At 41.8% G+C, this 19799-nt stretch overlaps 1 protein-coding gene across 2 annotated transcripts in view; it reads left to right on the top strand.

Annotated features, from left to right (window-relative positions):
• Positions 1-2255: 2255 nt before the first annotated feature.
• MEGF10 (multiple EGF like domains 10) overlaps positions 2256-19799 on the top strand; it is a 155845-nt gene continuing 138301 nt past the window's right edge. Inside the window, exon 1 of one of the 2 annotated variants that reach the window (XM_074360599.1) lies at positions 2256-2853. The gene's annotated coding sequence lies outside the window, so the exon portion shown is untranslated. The remainder of the gene's footprint in view (positions 2854-19799) is intronic. The other variant, XM_074360598.1, reaches the window with a different exon arrangement.

Raw genomic sequence — 19799 nt, forward strand, 5'->3', positions numbered from 1 at the left:
ATGAAGAACTCCTACAGTCCAATAATAAGAATACAAATGATCTGATTAGCATACAAAGAAGAGCTTATGTTGATCCTTCTCAAACTCTTTTAAAAGACTGAACAGAAAAAAAAAAAAAAAGACTGAACAGGAGGGAACATTCCTCCCAACTCATTCTATGAAGCCATCATCATCCTGATACCAAAACCAGACAAAGATGCTACCAAAAAAGAAAATTACAGGCCAATATCATCAATGAACATAGACGCAAAAATTCTCAATAAAATATTAGCGAACAGAGTCCAACAACACATGATCAAGTTAGATTCAGCCCAAGGGCACAAGGATGGCTCAAAAAACACAAATCAATCAATGTGATACATCACATCAAACAAAAGAAAGGACAAAAACCACATGATCATCTCAATAAATGCAGAAAAAGCATTTGATAACATTCAATGCCCATTTATGATGAAAACTCTTACCAGTGTGGGTATAGAGGGAACATATATCAACATAATAAAAGCTATTTATGACAAATCCACAGCCAACTTAATACTCAATGGTGAAAAGTTGAAAGCCTTCCTGCTAAAATCTGGAACAAGACAAGGATGTCCACTCTCACCACTTCTATTCAACATGGTATTGTTGAGCAATCAGATAAGAAAAAGAAATAAAAGGAGTCCAAATTGCAAAAATTGTGGTGTATCCATACAATGGAATAATACCAATAAACAGAGAACAAACTGTTTACACAAACAGCAACATTGATGAATCTTGGAAACGTTATGCTGAGCGAAGGAAGCCAGTCATAAAAGAATACACAGTATATGTATGATTCCATTGTAGAAACTCTAGGAAATAAAATCTAATCTCTATCTCTATATAAAGCAGCTCAGTGGGCCAAAGATGAGATGAAGTGGGGAACTGCCTTCAAAGGGGTACAAGGGAACTTTCTAGGGTAATGGAATTTTTCATTATCTTGATTGCAGTAGTGGTTACGTGAGTGTATATATTATTCAAAACTCATCAAACTGTATCCTTAATATGAGTGCAATACATTGAATGTAAATCTTGTCTCAGTAAAGTTAATTTTAAAAAATCAAAGGAAGTGGAGCAACCAGGTTTCATAAAACATAAAGCAGGGTAGATTTGGGGAATGAATGCTGTGACCTAATGGCCAGTCTCTTGAGCACTGTCATGTGGATCAATCAGCTCCGATTTATTATTCCTTGTGCTGCTCTGATCAAAGTTAGGATTCCTGGCAGAGAAAGTCTGAGGGGACTAGGTTAGATCAGGTTCCCTCTCTTGGACAGGGAAAAGCTGGACCATCCTGACTGACCTTCTCATCCAGACTGCCTTGAGTGTGCACGGTTGGTCCCCTAAAGAAAAATGAAGGCAGTTAACCGAAAGAAGGGACAACGATGTCTGGGAAACAAGCAAACACAATCTTCCCCTATTGTTTTCAGGGGTGACCAAGGAGGATGGGAAGGGACTTCAAGCATGTATATATTCGTTCATTCCATTCAGGCACCATTCAAGTTTGCTAGGTCCTGTTACTGACTGAGGACGTGTATGTGTTGGAGGTCTCTGTAAAAAGAGAAGAGTTCATATTAATGTAAAGAACAGAAACTTGGTAGAAAAGGATCATCTGGCATGAGTATGAAGCACTAATCTTTCAGGGTGGGGTGGGCACGGGGAGAGGATGGAATTCAGCTTAGCATAAAAAAGAAAGAAAGAAAGAAACACTTTGCACCAATAAGAAGTTTGTATATTCTTGGTTCGTTCTCATGCGGGTAATTCTTCAGTAAGAAAGAGGAAGGTGATCAGGCAGAGAAGTAGAATTCATGTCCTGCCCAACACACAGAGAGGGAAAAGCCTCTTCATCGGTTTAACTTTCTATGGTTGGGTCTCCAGGGGCCTCCCTGGCGAGACAGCAGAGGGAGCTATTCCCCAAGAAATCTCCGCGCGGGGCCTCTTACAGGGCCTGGAGGGATTCTCCTGTGGGTCGAGGGAGTTCTCTCTCCTCCCCGCCTCTGTAAAGCAGGCCCCCTCACTCCCACCCCCTCGCCCCACCTGCCTAACCACTTTGTTGCTGCATCACACTCTTGTACCGCTAGCTCCCCCATCCCTTCTCCACCCCACGTTTGCGCTCCCTCCCTGGCACCGCGGGGAACGTGCCATCCCCTCTAGCTGGTCACTCGGGTGCTGTCCTCAGTCCCCGTCCCCCGACCCAATCCTCATAGCGGGTCTAGAACACCTCTGGAGACTTTGACACTGGGGTGCTGAGAGTGGGTCGGGACGCAGACCGGCACTCTCTCCGCCACCCTTTGATTTCACATGCTGCGGTGACCCGAAGGTTTGCCAACTTGGTAGCCAGACTCTTGGCGGAGTCACTCCGGGGCGGTGGAAGCCGCTTAGGACGGGGGGACCCGCGATCGAGGCGCAGGAGTCGGGCGGGGAGGATCCTGCCGGTGGCTCTAGGGGCTCCGCGCGGCGCCAAGCGACGCCCCCCTCCAGCGGTCACTGTCCCGGCGGCAGCAGCTGCAACAGCGGCAACTGCTCACATCCCGGCCCGGCTCGGGTTACTCCCCTCCTCCTCCAGCATCTCGGGCCAGACGGAGAAAACCTTACTCAAGTTTGCAGCGAGTACTTTCCCGGTACGCAGAACTGGGGGTCTGGAAACGTGCAGAGACCGGCGTCCTTTCCCGCGCATCTCCACGTTTGAGCTTGAACTAAGGCTCTCGAGTGCCGCTCTCTTCTGGGACGCTGCTTGGAGGCTAAGTGCGCTGTTTGGAACAGATTTTTGTTTCTCTGCTGGCGTTGCTTGAAAACCAGGGCAAAAGGGTTGCGCTGTGAACCTCAGAATCTCGGGTAAGAGTTGGGCAAACTCAGTTCTGGCAGCCTCTGGACCCTGGCCGTTCGCTGGGTATTTTCTTAGGGTGAGGGGCGCATTTTCCTTAGCCAGGATACCTGGGTGCCGCATGAGGCGGGGCGAGATGGCTCAATCTGGCTTGTTTACTTATTTCAGGGGTTTATTGTTAGTGTTACCATTTGGTCTTGTTACTTGGGGCTGGGTAGGAACTTCTTGTAGTATTTTTCATGGGGAGACAGACACCTGCATTACACATTTTATTTTGCATAATTTCTGCCCTTGTATTGCCTTCTCTTGGTTGGTTCTGTGTTGACCCTTGTCATAGCTGGGTGTAGGGAGGTTTGGGGAGGATCAGACTGAGAACGAAAAGAAGGGGGGCCCTTGCTTCCAGGTCAGCTTTACTCCTCCCCTGGGATCCTGACTTGTTTTCTAAACTTCTCTTTCTCCAGTACTTGATATTCAGATGGTGCGGTGGGTCAGACATGGGATGCTCCCTCTTCCTGAGCTCTCGGGGTCCTTGAGGGGCATCAGGCTCTCAGGCTGGGTGACTTATACTGAAGGGGTCTCTTACTTATTTGAATACCTGGCCCCTCAGAGAGTGTTGGGAGGGGCGATTCTTCCAGCCACAGTTACCATGGAAATGTCTATTTCCTGTTGGTCTTTTAAATTCCTTTGATTAGGACTTTCACCCCTGGTTTAGAGATATTTCGTCTTTATTTTTCTTTCTGGAAATAAGAGTGTAACCACTGAGTAAATGAAATATAGAGATATATTTGATACTTCTTTAGAAAATATCCCCACTCGAGTACCCACATTCTTCAGGGGAAAGTCAAAGTTTGAGATTTTATTAGCCCTGAAATTTCCAGGCAGTGATGCCATGCTATATCCCAAGGCAGAGAAGAATGACCTCCCTTCTTGGCTCTCCTGGCCTTTCTCCTTTATATCCAGAGTCTCACTTTGTGTATGGTGTTTCTGACTAAAGATTCTTCATTCCTTATGGATGAAAAGACTGGGACTGGATCATTTTCCTGATGTGACTGCTCCAAGAGGTCAGCTTGCAGGGTACTTTTTGCTGTGATGCTATGAGGTCAGAGAGTTCAGTAGAGAAGATGTTCTGGGACTAGGCGGCTTGTGGGCAACTCAACTCTGCCTCTTTCCAGTTGTGTGATTCTGGGTGTTAATTAACCCCTCTCCTCATCTGTAAGATCAGAATGGTAATAACAATGCTTACACCAGAGGGTTGTTCAGAGGATTAAAGGAATTAATGTGTGTGGAGTGCTAACAAGTCTGGCAGTTAGTAAACATGTATTATCTAATATTATTACTACTATTTTTATTATTATTGCCTGTTATTTATTATTTTTATTTTATGATGATATAGTTTTTATTAGTTGTTAGTAAGTATTAGCTATTCTTCCTATTTGAATGGGCTTTGAAATCTGTGCTTCACTTCTACCCAGAATGTGATGCATTATCTGACTTTGCTGTGTCATGGTCTTGGTATTGCTTTCTGCTGGGTCCCCTTCAGAGGAAAAAAAAATGGTACATGTGGCAGGGCTGGGACTTGCAAAGGAGGGGTGCTGGTTGGGTACCAAAGGATGTTTGGGAGAGGCTAGCAAGTGGGAAATCTGGCCCCTCACTGTTTACAACCCCTAAAATACATTGCCTTAGAAACTCCTTACATTGCTATACCTCCTTTAACCTATTTTTTTAGAGGTCAATCATTTGTTCAATAAATATTTATTAAGCATCTATTACAGTTCAAGGGCTGTTCTAGGTTCTATATTATTTAAGTTCGGAGGCTTCATTTTAGAAATTTATTTGCTTTATGCTTTATGCCAAACCTCCCGACCCATGCCAGACAAACACATACATACACACACACTTCAAACTTAGGGCTTCACGTGGCACTGGCACTCTATAAATTAAACCGCAAATACTTTTTAACCCTAATGATTTCAATACCTGTTAAAATGAAGAGCACGTATGGTTGAGGGCTTGAACAAAACATTCAGTATAACCTCTAAGCAGGACACTTCTCCCAGCAGCTTCATTGTGTGTACACTTGTGTGGGGAGGTGGGAAAGAGCTGGATGATCTCTGGCACTCCTTCTGGCTCTAACATCCTTAGATTAAGCTGCCTTAGTTCAACTGGCAGCTGTTTTTGAACATTTTTTTCTTTTAACATTTGTTTTAAGTACATAAATTATGTGACTTAGATCATTACATGTCAATCAAGGTAAGTAATGACACTGATAATTAATGAGAAAGGAAACGCATTTAGCTCTGCTTGTATTTTCATTAACTGTTGTCAGCCTTTGATGTACATCAGAAGCATGGAGCGGGCCTTGTTAAGAGTATTAGTTTGAATTGTGAGAAATTGCCAAAATCTGACTATGTTTGACCTACATAAAATGGTGATTTCATGTAGTGCAACCAAGTGTAAATGCTAGCCATCTCTGCTTGGATTCAGGTGCAGTAAGTCTTGGGTGTGCTGTGGAAAGTCTGCAGTTTTACAAGCTCCCTGGATGGTCGTAATTCAAGCCCCAGTCACATGCTCCTTGAGCAGCAGCGAGTTTACCTTCTTTATGATTGTCTAATAGTGTATTTCTGAAACATAAATCTGATTGTCATTCTCATGTTTAAAAATCTTAGGCAGCTCCCCAAATGGTAAGCATCTGTGTCACCTGGGGGCTTATTGAAAATGCAGATTCCACAGCTTCATCCCAGATATAAGGGCCAAAAATCTGCATTTGAGCAGATTCCCAAGTGAATCTGGTAGAGGTGACCACCAGTCACATTTGGAGACACACTGGCGTATAGCATAAAGCCTAACCTCTTTAACATGATATACAAGACCGGCCTCATGTCATCTTCTCTGTGTTGTTTCCTTACTTCCCTGTTCCCCAGCTCTTCAGCCCCACTGACCTTGATATTGTTCTTTAAAGAGTCTGTGGTCTCTTACTTCAATAAAAAAAAAAGTATATGGTCTCTTTCACTCCTCTCTCACCCAGCTGTGAATGCTGTTCCCTCTGCAGGAAAGGTCTTGTTCCTTGTTTTGGTTTAACCAACTTCTTACTACCCATTTGTCCTTCAAGATGCAGTTCAGTTATGACCTCCCATCTGAAGCTTTTCCTAATTCTCTTGCAAAATATGTAATATGTCCTGTGATTCCTATTCTGCTTTGTGGATAGCTTTATCATATTGTATCAACTATGTTTATTACATGAGTTTTTCTCCAACCAATTGGTGAGTTTATCATCCCTTGTTCTAAGCCTTTATCCAAAGGGCCGACACAAAGTAGTTAGATAATAAATGCCTAAAGAATGAGGAAGAATGAATGAATGAACGCAGGTGACATTTTCTTAGCGCACCAACTGTTTGGGATCGTCACTTTGTATGTGTTACGGGTTGTGGAGAAGCTATTCAAGAATTTACAATTTGGCTAGACGTATCTACAAAGTTAATAATCTAGAGTGGAAAAAGGACAAGATAGACTATCCTAAGAAGACTGAGGAAACATCCAATGCCATTGAATTAATGTTACATGTTCAACACTATGGCAACACTGTGATACAAGAACTGAATTTTTCATACCCTTGAAATAGTTTTGGTTGTGAATGGCAGTGTAAAGGCACTGTAATGGTTTGCCCTGTGCTTTTTAGTTTATAAAACACCTTTGCACTTGTTTCTGTATTTGATCAAAAACATGGTGACCGGTTCAATATTGTTTTTCCTACTTGAGTACAGGCTACATTCCTTTAAATAGGTCCAAAGATTGTGTAAAAGCTTACATATTATAGGGGATGCTGGCCCTAGAGAGACAAATATTTTATAAATTTCTAATTATACCTTGCCACTTAGATACAGTATTCCATGTTTACTTCTTTCTTTTTCTTTCTTAAATGTTCTATAATTTTGGTGTTTCCTCTTCATTTGAACACCAGTTGACTTGTTCAAGTTAAATAAATGTCTGATTCAGATTAAAGATTTAGCATTTTTGGCATGTCCAATATCTTCCTTCTTTGTCTCACGTATTAAGCTTATGAGACAAAAACTTGTTCCAGTTATGAGTAAGTTTTTCATTTTTTTTCATTTTCCACTCATTTATTTTCATAATAATGGAAATATGCAGTAATATTTGAACAAGTGAACATATGGCAGGGTAATGACTGAGAAAGTGATGCTTTGAAAATTGAACTTTTAGCTCATTGGCAGCTCCACTGTAAGATAAACAAAAAAAAAATGTTCATTCATAGTCTGATGTTTGAGAGTTCCAGTGACATAGGGCAGGAAGGTAGCGGCATCAATGCACAAGGTACAAACATCCAGATTGTTTGGACTTCGAACAGAGCAATGTTGAGAACTGCCTCTGCTCTCATTTTCTCAAGGCTGTATACCTAGTATTTCATTTTAAAAATTAGCTTAGCTTTCAGAATTAACGCAAGAGTCATTGGGTTCTGTTGATGTGTCTTCTTTTTCAATTCTGTTTCCAGCATAAACTTTTTCTGCCTTAGTTTAAGCTTGTACCTGGCTGTTCTTTTGTAAGTCTCTTCACTGGTCTCCTAATCTCTTTGTTTATTCATTCGTTTATTCTCTCTCTCTGAATTTCCCAGGATGTTGCATTTATGTCTTGTCTCTCTTTTCTTCCTAATTTAAGATTATTTTTCACTGTGATCATTCTCTTTTTAAAAATAGTTATTGCAGAGGATTATAGTGCTTAGTAAATGGATTTCCCATATTATGAGGAAAAAAATAAGATGCAAACCAATGTTAATTTCCTTGATTACAATTTTATTTGTAAAACCACAGGTCATAGTGTGGATGTTATTTGATGACACATACTCTGTGCCATTAGCCTGTCTGGAAAGTGTGAATGTGATAATATATCCTGTTATTATCAATGTTCGTTTCTAGTGATTTCCTCTCTTGTTTCATTTCCAGTGATTTATTCTCCTAGATACAGAAACTATGTAAAGCATTTTAACCACCTCAATTTCCTACTCAGAGCACAATAAATTGTACCCCTCCCCACTTCTAAGACAAAGAAAACAGTATTTCAGTGTAGAAAGCCTCATCTTGATACATACATGTGCAGGGTATCCGCATCTGTTAAAAACATCTTACCTTTGGGGTTTGAGAGGCCCCATTCTAGAGGGTGACTGAGTGACTGGTCATTATATCCTGGTTGAGCTGGCTGAGCTCAGGTTGGGTCAGTTCTAAAATCTCACCATAGATGATTATTCCCATGATGGATCTTTTTAATACCTTCTGGTAAAGAATCATGTTAGTCTTTTTTTAAAAAATAATTTTTGATGGCAAATTGAAAATCAACCCCCATGAACTGAATTTGTTTCACATGGAAACAAAATGAAAAGATGAAATCTTTGTTTTGGGTCCAGGGGATTAATTCTATAATCAAAACAAAAGATTTCAAATATCTACCCCCACCGTTATTTTGAGAAGGGAACTTTATCTTTTTCTGGACAAGGAGTTGAGGACTAGATGAGAATTTTGATCTTTAAAAAAGTAATTGGTGTGAGCTTTATTTTTTCTCCATCAGATACTTATTCGGTCTGTAGGGCACAGAGATAAATACTATGTGGAATTATCAAGATACTTGCATTAAAAAAGCAGATTTAAAAAAATAGAAGTGACTGTGTAAGGCTGGGTGTAGCGGGGGCCAGGTGGGCAGCTCTGGGAGCTCTGAGGGCTCGTTGTAGAGAGAGGGCTCTGTGCGCTTGTCAGAGGTTTCCTGGCTGTGTGGGGCCTTGAAGGAGAGGGGTTTTGAGCAGATGAGGCATTTTAGACAGGGGAGTGAGCTCAGCAAACATGTGGCTGCTGGAATTTGCAAGACATCCTTAAGCAATAGTAACTAGATCATTCCACAGGAGTAGTGAGTTAACATTTGAGAGCTATTTTATGACAGCCTTGCCCCGGGGCTGGATTCTGCCTGCTCCCACAGCACTTACATGTTCTGAAGGAGCCCTTGTATTACACTGCTGTTATTCTATTATGTGAACCAGATGTGGTTTGGGGTGCCCTATTGAGAGTCAAGTTAGAATGGAGCCCCCATTTCATGAGAAGATGTGAAATGAGAAAACTGCTGTTTTTTTCAACCACCGTGGGGATTCCTGGGGGTGTGGATGAAGACAGGACTCGTTTCTTCTCGCATCTTCTCAATCTGAATTCGTATTTTCCTGTAAGAAGTTTAATTTAAGGATGATCTTGCCACACTACTATGCTGTCTTTTTTAGCATGAAGTCATCTACTCAACCATGGGTTTCACTTCGTTCATATCTCCTTCATTTCACACAATACCACCAGATGTTTGACTCTGAGTGGCTGACTTTTAAGGCTTAGGACTATGGAGGAAGCTTGCATCTTAAAACTTATGACTAAATATGACATATGCTTGTTTGTTGAAAGCCATTTGTCCATCGCACCACTGTAACTTTCTCATCGTCCACCCTTTTTTGAAGGTGCAGCCTCTGCCAAGATGCTTCAGCACCTCCTTTTATCCTCCTGCACCCCCTTTTTAGCTCATTGCTGACCCTACCTCCAAATTCCTATTATCTTCTCAACAGCTGTGAGTATTTTTAAAAATCGCCCATCTCATTCCTTACATTAGTTGGTGCCCTCATCTTTCTCACCCCTCTTCTCCCCAGGTATTTTCCCTCACAGGAAGATTTAATAACCTTGGTATGAAGCATCTGCCTTTTCAGTATTCCCCCCATCTGGTATGTCCCTTGAACTGATAGAGGTGCAAAATTGAGCCATCAGTGAGTTTAGAAATGCCTTCGGCCTCTGTTTTCAACCTTTAGGGGCATGAGAATCACCAGCAGATACTGGCTCACCTCTAAAGATTTTGATTCAGTAGGTGTGCAGTGGGGCCCAGAAATGTGCTTTTTTTAATTTTATTTTTATTGAAGTGTAGTTGATTTACAATGTTAGTTTCAGATATATGGCAAAGTGATTCAGTTGTACATACAAACATATATATATATATATTTTTTTTTTCAGATTCTTTTCCATTATAGCTTAGTATAAGAAATTGAATACAGTTCCCTGTGCTACACAGTAGGACCTTGTTGTTTATTTTATTTACAGTAACATGTGGGGTGTGCATTTTTTGACAAGGTGTTCTGACACAGGTGGCCTGTGGATGCACTAAAAATCCTTATTAGGGCTCTGTTGCTCCATTCAGAAGGAATGAATTTTTCTTTAATTTTCTTTTCTTTTTTCTTCCCTTCCCTTCCCTTCTTTCCTTTGCTTTTTTCTCCTCTTTTCTTTCCGGATATTTTAGTGACTTGGTCAGAAGGGGTCAGAGAGAATAGCTGGTCTGTGAGAACCCGTGCCTCTCCGTCTCTGCTTGAAAGGACAATGACTGTAACACAACACTGTTCATGTGACAGCCGGAGAAAGGGGCCCATTGTTCAGGGGTTGGCTGATGCCTCATTCCACTCTGGCCAGCCATCCAACTGAGCTTGGTAGCCCCAAGGAAACAGACACACTTGAATCAGAGAGACAAAGAAAGGAGGTCAAGGCCTTTCACAGTTAAACCACTTGCGACAATGTGTCAGAGGTAGGATTTGGGAAGGAAAAAAGTAATTTTGCGGAAGTATCATTAATCTGCTGGTTTGGGAGCATGAGATGTGGCATTCAAGGAACACAAGTCTTTTAGAACTCCTGGTTGACCCTTGGTCACAGAAGAGTTGTTTCCTGCTATGATCAATGACTTTTTACAGGGTTTTATTATTGATTTTTAAAAATAAAAAAGATCTTCCTCAGTCATAGGCAGAGGTGCATTTCTCAGCCTCTTTTCCTCAAGTTCAAAGACAAGTGTCTGATCTGAAAGCTCACCTAAATTAAGGTCTGGACCTCAGAGAGTGATTCTTTGTTCCCAGGTATGGTGACCACGTATATGATAGATTCATAATTTCCTTCCAAATCTAGAGTCTGTTATCAGTTTAGAAATTGAGAATTTTTTTTGAGATTGAAATACTATTAAATCCATTAGAAAGTTATTCCTATATTTGGAGGTTATGAGGTTGAGGGACTCCCCAGATGTCATGTGGATACCAGTCCTTACCCCCGACTTCCAAAATCTAGCCCTGGAGGGAGAGGGTTTCAAACTTCCTGTAAAGATCTAATCTGAAGTTCAACAGCTGGCTACACCCTTTGCCTCTGAAGAACGTCCAAACTGAAGGTCATAGCCTCGTAAAGGTCACAGACTTTTCACACAAGATTGTTCTTTTAGCCTGATTACTCCTTTTATGAAAAAGTATGTCATTCGTTCAGTCTTTGCCTCTGGGTTTCTTTCAAAGGGAAAGTTAGTCCCTAGTTCCTGAGAATATTTGTAGGTCGCTTTTTTAAAATTTAAGTTAGACACAGTACAGCCTTGATTGAGGCAGAATGGGGAAAGCCTTTCCTGGGTATAATGGGTTATGGAGAGCCCATTTACACAGTGTTCAGGCAGCTGATGCTCATTGGCCGTAGGAATCCTTTTGTCTCTGAGATAAGAGGTTTCCCGACTGGGAGTATCAGGCTAAAGAAGGTTTGTACCCAGGAGAAGGCAAAATATGATTTGCTGGAGGTCATTTAAAGCTTCTTATAATTAAGTCCATCGTTGCACCTTGATTAAAGACTATCATTGTAAATCCATTAAGGAAAGAGAAGCAAGTGGATTCCAGAGAGGCAAGTGGCTTTACTTATTCATGTTTCCACTCCTCCTCCCCCGTGCATTTTGTTTATACTTTACTAAGTGGATATTTGGTTTTACTAATGATAGAGATGCCTTTGAAGTGGAGAAGGGGAAGAGGAGACTTGTTTCTTTGTAGGTGGCAGAAGAATTGTCTTAAACACGCTCCTGGTTGGTTACTTAGTTTTCAGTTCGTTGTCATTAGGCCTGTTCATTTGGCTCCATTCTTGTGATTTAGAGAGGCTTGCCCCTCAGTGCTATGAGGGTTGAGTACCGTGCTCCACTTTAAGTTCTGTGTAGATGTGGCTTTTGTTGAAAAAAATAGGGAAGTGATGTGTTGTCTTTCATTGTGGTTGTTTATGTCCCAAGTAGTGTGTTTAATGCTAAATGCATTTTTAGGCATAGGATGCTTGCTGGGACTTAGTTTGGGGTCAGAATTAAAGCTTTGCCCCAGGAGGGCTTCTAGGATGCTCATATTCTATTTAATTCTGGGTGTGTTCATTTGGTGAAAATGTATTGAGCTGTTTAATTTTGATTTGTGTACATTTTTGGTATGTGCTTTAAACTTCAATAAAAAGTTTGAAAAAAATTTAAAGCAGCATATTTAATGTAAAATTAAACCTGTAGCAGTGATGGAAAACAGTAAACTCTGAGAATCCTAACAGTCACAAAATTTGGGTCTCAGTGGGGTTAAGTGGACCTGGAGCTTTAAACACCCTTTAATCTGCCCTTGCTTCCATAGTCAGAAGAATTATGTGTCAGAAGGCAATGGAACAGCACCATCATGGTTGATGGCTTTCCTTTTCCAGGCAGCAAATCTAGTACCTAAGAGATCAGCAGTGTCAGCAGAGCCCCACTCTTCAGAGTCTAAAACAAAGCAACCCTCCAGGTTGGCTCACTAGCAAATCTTCTTCCCTCCACCCTCCTCCTTTTCATTGACCTCTGTTGGGAAAAATCAGAGTACTATTCTGGGTCATGGATATTTTTCAGAATCTTTAGATGACATCTCTGTTGAAGTCTAATATTGAAATGCTTTTATTTTTTTCTTTCATTTTTTTCTAACTGGGAAATAGTGAGATGAGGTGTAGGGTCTTTGGCTCATCTCTCTCTCTCTCACTTTATTTCGACCATCGCTTCCACAGTGAGCTCCAGGAGCAATATCTGTACAGGTGAAACAGCCCTATAAGCAAAATGATGCTCCCAGCACGTGGGTGGCATGTGTTTTGTTTTGTTTTGTTTTTTTCCTATCTTAGAGGACATCGGCCATCATCATTGTGGGTCATTGCACCTATAGATCATCCCAGCTTCTTGCTATTACTATATGGAGCTGGTGGACTCAAAAAGAGAAAATAGGAGCTATTGTTTTGTTTTGTTTTGTTTTTCTGAGAGAAATTTTGAGTCCTTACTTTTGAAAAGTTCTAGCACATCTGTGAGAGGTCTGAGTACCCTTTCTGTACACTTTCTTTGGGCACTGGGCTTAAAGGTTAAGTTGATTTACACAAATATGACTAAACTCATGAGTTAGAGAAGATTTTGATGGTCTGTGTCTACTCCTGGCTGGCCTTGTCATTTACTGTGTGAAATGTGACAAGCTGGGTCAGTACTCCATCTCCACTCCAAACCCTGGTGACCTGGGGGAGGCTACTTAAGCTCTCTAAGACTCTTCATCACCTGTAAAATGACAATGGCATGTACTTCAAAGAGTGTTACATTTAGCCTAGTGGTAGTTACATAGTAAACTCTAAATAAATATTAGCTATCATGATTTGACACCGAATAATGTTAAAATGGGGAGGAATGTCTTGCTTATGCTTTTTATGAAAGAGTCATCCAAGTGCTTAAGTAAGATACTATTAATTAAATACAGAAGTTAGAAAGTATAGCCTCTGATATACTCTAATATAAGCTATTATAAGTTAAAAGAAATTTAAATATTCTGGAATATAAAAACAGTTAAATTTACTCATGGGCATGATTTTTTTTTAATGAAGATAGTATTTTAGTAAAAGAAAAGTTATTTATCTCTACTACAGAATTACAGTGAGGCTCTTAGTTAATGAATTTGTTCTTCCCTAGAAAGATGTCAGCAGAATTGAGAAAGGGGTTCAAACAAAAACTTGTGCATAAATGTTCTTACCAGCATTATTCTCAGTAACAAAAAGGGGAAAACAACCCAATTGTCCACCAACTGATGACTGGAGACTGAAGAAACAAAATGTCATATCTTCATACATAAAAAGGAATGAAGTATGATAAATATTAGGACATGAATGAACCTTGAAAACATAATGCTAGTGAAAGAAGCCAGACACAAAGGCTACATATTGTGTGATTCCATTTATATGAAATGCCAAGCATAGGCAAATCCATAGAGTTAGAAATTAGATTCGTGGTTGCAAGAGGCTGGGGGCTGGGGAATGAGTGATTGTGTTATGGGTTTGGGATTTCCTTTTGGAGTGATGAAATGTTCTGGAAGTAGATAGGGGTGTTGGTTGCACAGTGTGGTTAAATGATGAATTTTATGTCATGTGAATTTTACCCACATTAATTTTTTACCTTTGTTAAAAAGAAATCAGCAGATGTTTCGCATTTGATGAGATGTATCTACATTGGTTGGTCAGTCTCTGTTCATGATGTGTCTGAACAGCCAAGCCTATGCTGCACATTGGAGAGATTACTCAAAATGATGAGGCTTGGCCCTGGCGCATAGCATATTTCCTGTCTGTGGAGACAGGAAAGGATGAAGAAGCAGGTGATATGTTTCTGTTGAGCCCACCTTAGAAGAGGGAGCAATCACTGTGGATTTGTTGTTCAGAGAAGGCTTATGAAAAGAGACAGCACTCTGAAAGAAAAGTGAGCTTCATGTGATCAGACAAGAGGGAGGGAGTAACCCAGCTGACAGGAAAGCACAGGGCTGGGTGAGGATGGGTGAGGGCCAGAGCAGGGAGGGCAGAGATGGCCAGAGTGGAGTGTTTGTCTAATGCAATATCAAGTGATAAGGTTGGAATAGGTTGGGGCCAAGTTGGAAAATCTTTGAAAGCTGTTGAAATTCACTAGGCAGTGAAGAGCAAAGGGCTATCACTGATGATAGGAGTAGAAAGTGAAATTAAAATGGGGAAGACAGTAAAGAGTCTATTGCAGCAGTTCCACTAAATCTAATACAATCTGCTGTTTGTTTATGTAATAAACATTTATTGAGCACCTGTTATGCTCCATGTGATTTTCTATGCCAGGGATAGGGCAATATCTAAGACAAACAAGATCCCTGCCCTCTTAGATTTACATTTTGGTAGACATTTCAAGCATTGACTGTTACACCCAGTGGATAAATGTAGTTGAAAAGATAAGGCCCAGGTGTGGTATAATGTAGTCTGGGTTCTAGAACCAGATTTCCTGGGTTTGAATCCTGGTTTGCTCCATTGTTTACTAAATGTATGACCTGGAGCCAGTTACTTCAGACTTCAGTTTCTTTATCAATTAAGTGGGGATAATATTAGCTCTCTCATAGAGCTGTTACGAGGATTAATTGAGATGATAAATGGAAAGGACTTAGGACACTACAGTAAACGCTCAGTAAGTTTGATTGTATCGTATTGGTTAATTTCTACTCAAGGATTTGTCTAGGTCACTTCTGTTTTTAATTCAGTGAGGCTATTGCAGAATCCTGGTGTGTTGCATCTCAGGTCTGAGGTCTCTTTAACAGACCATACTATTTTGGATATTGAACCTGTTGGATTAATTAGCATAGAAACTCTGCCTTCATAATTCAGAAAATCAAATTTCTTCTCTCTAACAAACTACAGTCCTAATCTTGGCTTGGGCAACAGCTTCCAGATACTGTTACTTCTACATTGTGAATTAAGAAGTCTTTTCAAACATCTTGGCCTGAGAGATACTGGATACTGCCCTTTAAGTATTAGGAGTCCAGTTATAAGGAATGTGGTTGCTCCCCCAGACCTTAGTAGGGAGACACAGGCACAATTTGAGTTTAATGTCTTTGTGTTATCTTATCACAAGTGCCACAGGCCACCTCAGCTTCCTGTGCCTCTGTGGCCCTTTCTCTGAATTGGGATGAACAAGCCAACTCCCTCATCAGGAGGTACATTCTGGGAATGTGTTTAGAAGCAATCCTTGACACTTATGGGAAGAGACTACATACACTTTGCAGGCTCTTCTACTTGTAGCATAAATTGATTCTAGAATGTGAACTCTTTGAACACATACGATATGTATTATTAACCTTGCAGTCTCCAAATGGTCAAGCATAGGGCCATGGACTGAATTGTATTGAAGTCCAACCCCCCTACCCCTGCAATGTGACTGTGTTTGGAAATAGGACTTGTGAGGAGGTGACAAAGGTTAAATGAGGTCATAGTGTGGGGTGCTAATCCAATAGAGTGGGTGCCCTTATAAGAAGAGGAAGATACACCAGAACTCTCTTTCCATCATGTAAGGACACAGTGAGAAGGGGGCCACCTGCTAGCCAGGAGGAGAGCCCTGAAACTGAATTTGGCCAGCACATTGATCATAGACTTCTCAGCTTCCAGAACCGTGAGAAATAAAATTCCATTTTTTAAATCACCCAGTCTGTGGCATTTTGTTTTGGCAGCCTGAGCAGACCAAGGCATGCAAGCCTTTTCTTTTTTTTTAATTCCTTTTTTTTTTTTTTTAAATTGAAGCGTAGCCGATTTACAGTGTTAGTTTCAGGTGTTACAGCAAAGTGATTTAGTTATACATATACATATACATACATACAGATATATGTATGTATTTTCAGGTTCTTTTGCATTACAGCTCATTACAAGAAACTGAATATAGTTGCCTGTGCTATACAGTAGGTCCTTGTTGTTTATCTGTCTTATATATAGTAGAGTGCATCTGTCAACCCCAGACTCCTGCTCTGTTCCCTCTGCCTTGCTGCTTTCCCCTCTGGTGACCACAGTTTGTTTCTGTGTTTGTGAATGTAGACTTTTTTCTTTCTTTATCCCTCTCCTTCCCTCCCTCCCTCTCTTCCTTCCTTCCTTCCTTTCTTTTTTTATTTTTTAAATAGAGAATTTTAACATTTGTGAACCTGACTAATTTTGAGATTATTCAGAACTACAGGGATGTAAGAACATGAAGAAGAGGACCTGACCCACAGTCCTCGTCCTCATTTGAATGGATAATCTTGACCTTGTCTCCCACTGTATACCAGTGAGGCCACGGGGTAACATCATTGCTTGATTAAAACTACCCCAAGACCCCATCTTTCCTCTAGTGAGGGTGCTAATGAGTGGTGAACTGTCAATAGCAAGTGAGAACCATTGTCTGGAGGATGCAAGGGAGGGGAGGAAGTGGGCAGTTTATACTTTGGACTTTCAGGTTTTGAACAGCTGACCTCCTGTTTTTTCCCAGAAGTCAGAGGAATTGTAGTGGTGAGAGTGGGAGGGGAGGGTCAGTCGTGGAGAGGATGTCGTGAGGTAGCCTTCACCTGGGCCGGGAGAAGTCAGTGGTTCCTGGCACCAAGAAGAGCTCCTCCTTCGAGAAGGGTGAGGACTGTGCCTGAGCCCAGCCAAGGATTCAGGTGCAGAGAGCTCCTTGTAGTGCCAGCCAGATGGTCTCCTTTTGTTTTGGTGAAGACTAGCCTGGAGCAAAGGCACTTTTCTTCCGCTGTTCAAAAACAAAAACAAAAACAAAAAAGCTTATGATGTGGAGCTCTGCCAAGCTAGGGCTGGAGAAAAAAATCCTGGCCTTTTTTCCAAGGCAGGATGTAAATGATGCTTTGTAGTTTTGTTTGTGCAGCCACTGGGGACCTTTTGGAGGGCCTCCCCACAGCCCATCACTGCTGTAGAGTTTAATTTTTATGATCGTGATCATCATCCTATAAGCTAACCCTCCAGGTCCCATTGTCACCTTCTAGCATAACTGTCTTTAATTGAGTATATTGTGATGTGATAAAATCCAGAGAGCTCTAAATTTGCTTTTAGAATTTTAAGCCCTCTCCCTCAAGGACAAAATCTGATCTTTCTGAATTTATCCAGAGATCAAATGTAGCAGTCAGAGACATTAACTCTATCCAAGTAGAATTTCTTACAGCTTGATCTAAGGAAACTCCTGTCTAGTTGGACAATTTGGAAGAGCATTTTTCACTTCTTGGCTGGGTTGTCCTATTTGTGAAAATGAAGTGATGTCATTAGGGCCCCAGTGGCATGTCGATTCATTCACTGGCCCATGAGGAGACCACAGTGTTTTCATGGGTTAGTGGCTGACGTGCCCTGTCTGCTTCCTTTGATGGTGAATGTGTCAGGCTCTGCTGCTGAGGAAGATGGCAACCAAGGCCTGAGAGGCAGATTTTCAGAACAAAGTATCAGTCAGTAAATACAGGGCTTTGGAAGCCAGGCGAGTTTTGTCACTGAGTACCACGGACCAGCTCTTTAAAACAAAAGCAGCTTCCCAGTCTCCGTCTGGGAGTTGGCTCCATCACTGAAGTAAGACCCCAGGCAGAACAGACTTCTTCAATGTATACTGAAGTTTCTTCCATTGTGTGCTCCTTGAGATGTGAGGAAATGACCTCTGCCTGGCTTTGGCCACTGTGCCTACAAAGAAAAATCCATGCGCAGTGACCGTCCTACCCATTCTTTGTGGCCCAGCAGTTGTTGGCAGCTGAGCAGCTAAGAAAAGTAAAGATGCCTGTGGGCGGTCAGTTGGTGTCAAGCCTCAGAATAATTGCTGAGGTCCCAGCTGGGGACCCCAGGGTTAAAGGAAAGCAGTCCTGATGAAGGAAGATCATTTAAGGAGGGATTGACTTTTTAGGAGTTTCACTTCATTGACTTAGTTCAAGTTTTCCCTTAAACATACTTGATGCTGAGTTGGGGGTGGTGGTGGAATCCCCCAAGTTTCAAATTCCAGCATTCCTCGTGTGTAGTGGCCCACTTTTCAAATTGTATCAAGTTGAGGTAATGTTTTAATGTTTTCTTATCTTGGTGACAATGAAAAGCATTAACAGTGATGTAAATCTCAAGGTCAGTGTCACTAATCCATACACACACACACACACACACACACACACACACACACACACACACACACACACACACATATATTTAGGCATGGCCTTGAGTGAAACAAATGAATGCTTCTAGAGTGAGGGAGCATGCTGTCCCCCTACAGCTCTGCTAGGTGGTCCAGAACAGGGTGATGAGCAGTGCATCTAAAGCTGAAAGACCTTGACTTGAGATCTAAATCCACCACCGTTTGATTTAGGCACCTACAAAACTCTTTCGTGCCTGGTTCCTTATTTATAGGAGGAAGGGGTCAAAAAGGCCCTTTGCAACCCCATGAACTTGGCCAGGAAGCCTCTGGGGCATGTCTGGAGGGCAAGGTGCTGCCCAGTGGGTGGGGAGACTAGGGTAGGTGAGGGCGCGCCGCCGCCGGCAGCACCCTGAGCAGAGCAGAGGCTTTGCAGGGGCCGAGTGTCTGGCGTGGCTACCGAGCTTGACACCCTGTGGAGGAAGCACTGCTGTGTGCACTTAAGAGCTTGTCCCTCTGTTCTCTTCTCTGCGCTGGAGAAGCCGAGGATGAGTCTAGGGACAGCTGTTTTCATGGGGGCTCCTGGTGACGGGGCAGCCTGGCTCCAATCTGTGGAACTTGAAGCACAGCTGTAGCTAAGTCCCCAAATTTAGCTAAGTTCAGACCAAATCCAGACTGCCTTCCTTTATCCATGATGGATATGTTTTCTTCTACTCCATTATGACAGCTCTTCAGGGAAATGGGTAAAAATGAATTGTTTCTTCTCTCTTTTAAAAAAAAATTTAAGAAAGAATAGGAATTGTTAGCTCTTGGTCTGATATTGGCTGCTATTCCCTAAGAGACTCAGAAAAGTGTGTCAGGTGATGGCACGGAGCCTCTGTTCAGAAGGGGAAAGCCCAGTCCGGCCCCACTGGGTAACAGAAGCTGGACTGTCTAATCCACGCCACATGCAGTGACCTGAGCAGACCCTGCGGGACAACAGAAGTCCTGCTGTCTCCTCACCGACCAGTTGCTCCGAAACGGTGTACAGCTGTGGCCGGCTTTGTGGGGAAGTGCAGTGGGACTTGATCTTTTAATCTTTTCTCCCTTATAGGTATTCTAAATAACAACTGGTCTGTAGGAGTACCTGCCAGAGGGGGTTGAGAGCTGCATTCTAGGCTGAAAAAAGCATTGTTTTGTGTCATCTTAACTTCATTAGCAATTGAGGGGGAGGAGAATAAAACCCCAAAGCAAAGCT

This window comes from Camelus bactrianus, chromosome 3, assembly GCF_048773025.1.
Source record: "Camelus bactrianus isolate YW-2024 breed Bactrian camel chromosome 3, ASM4877302v1, whole genome shotgun sequence".
In the NCBI taxonomy this organism is placed as follows: Eukaryota; Metazoa; Chordata; class Mammalia; order Artiodactyla; family Camelidae; genus Camelus; species Camelus bactrianus.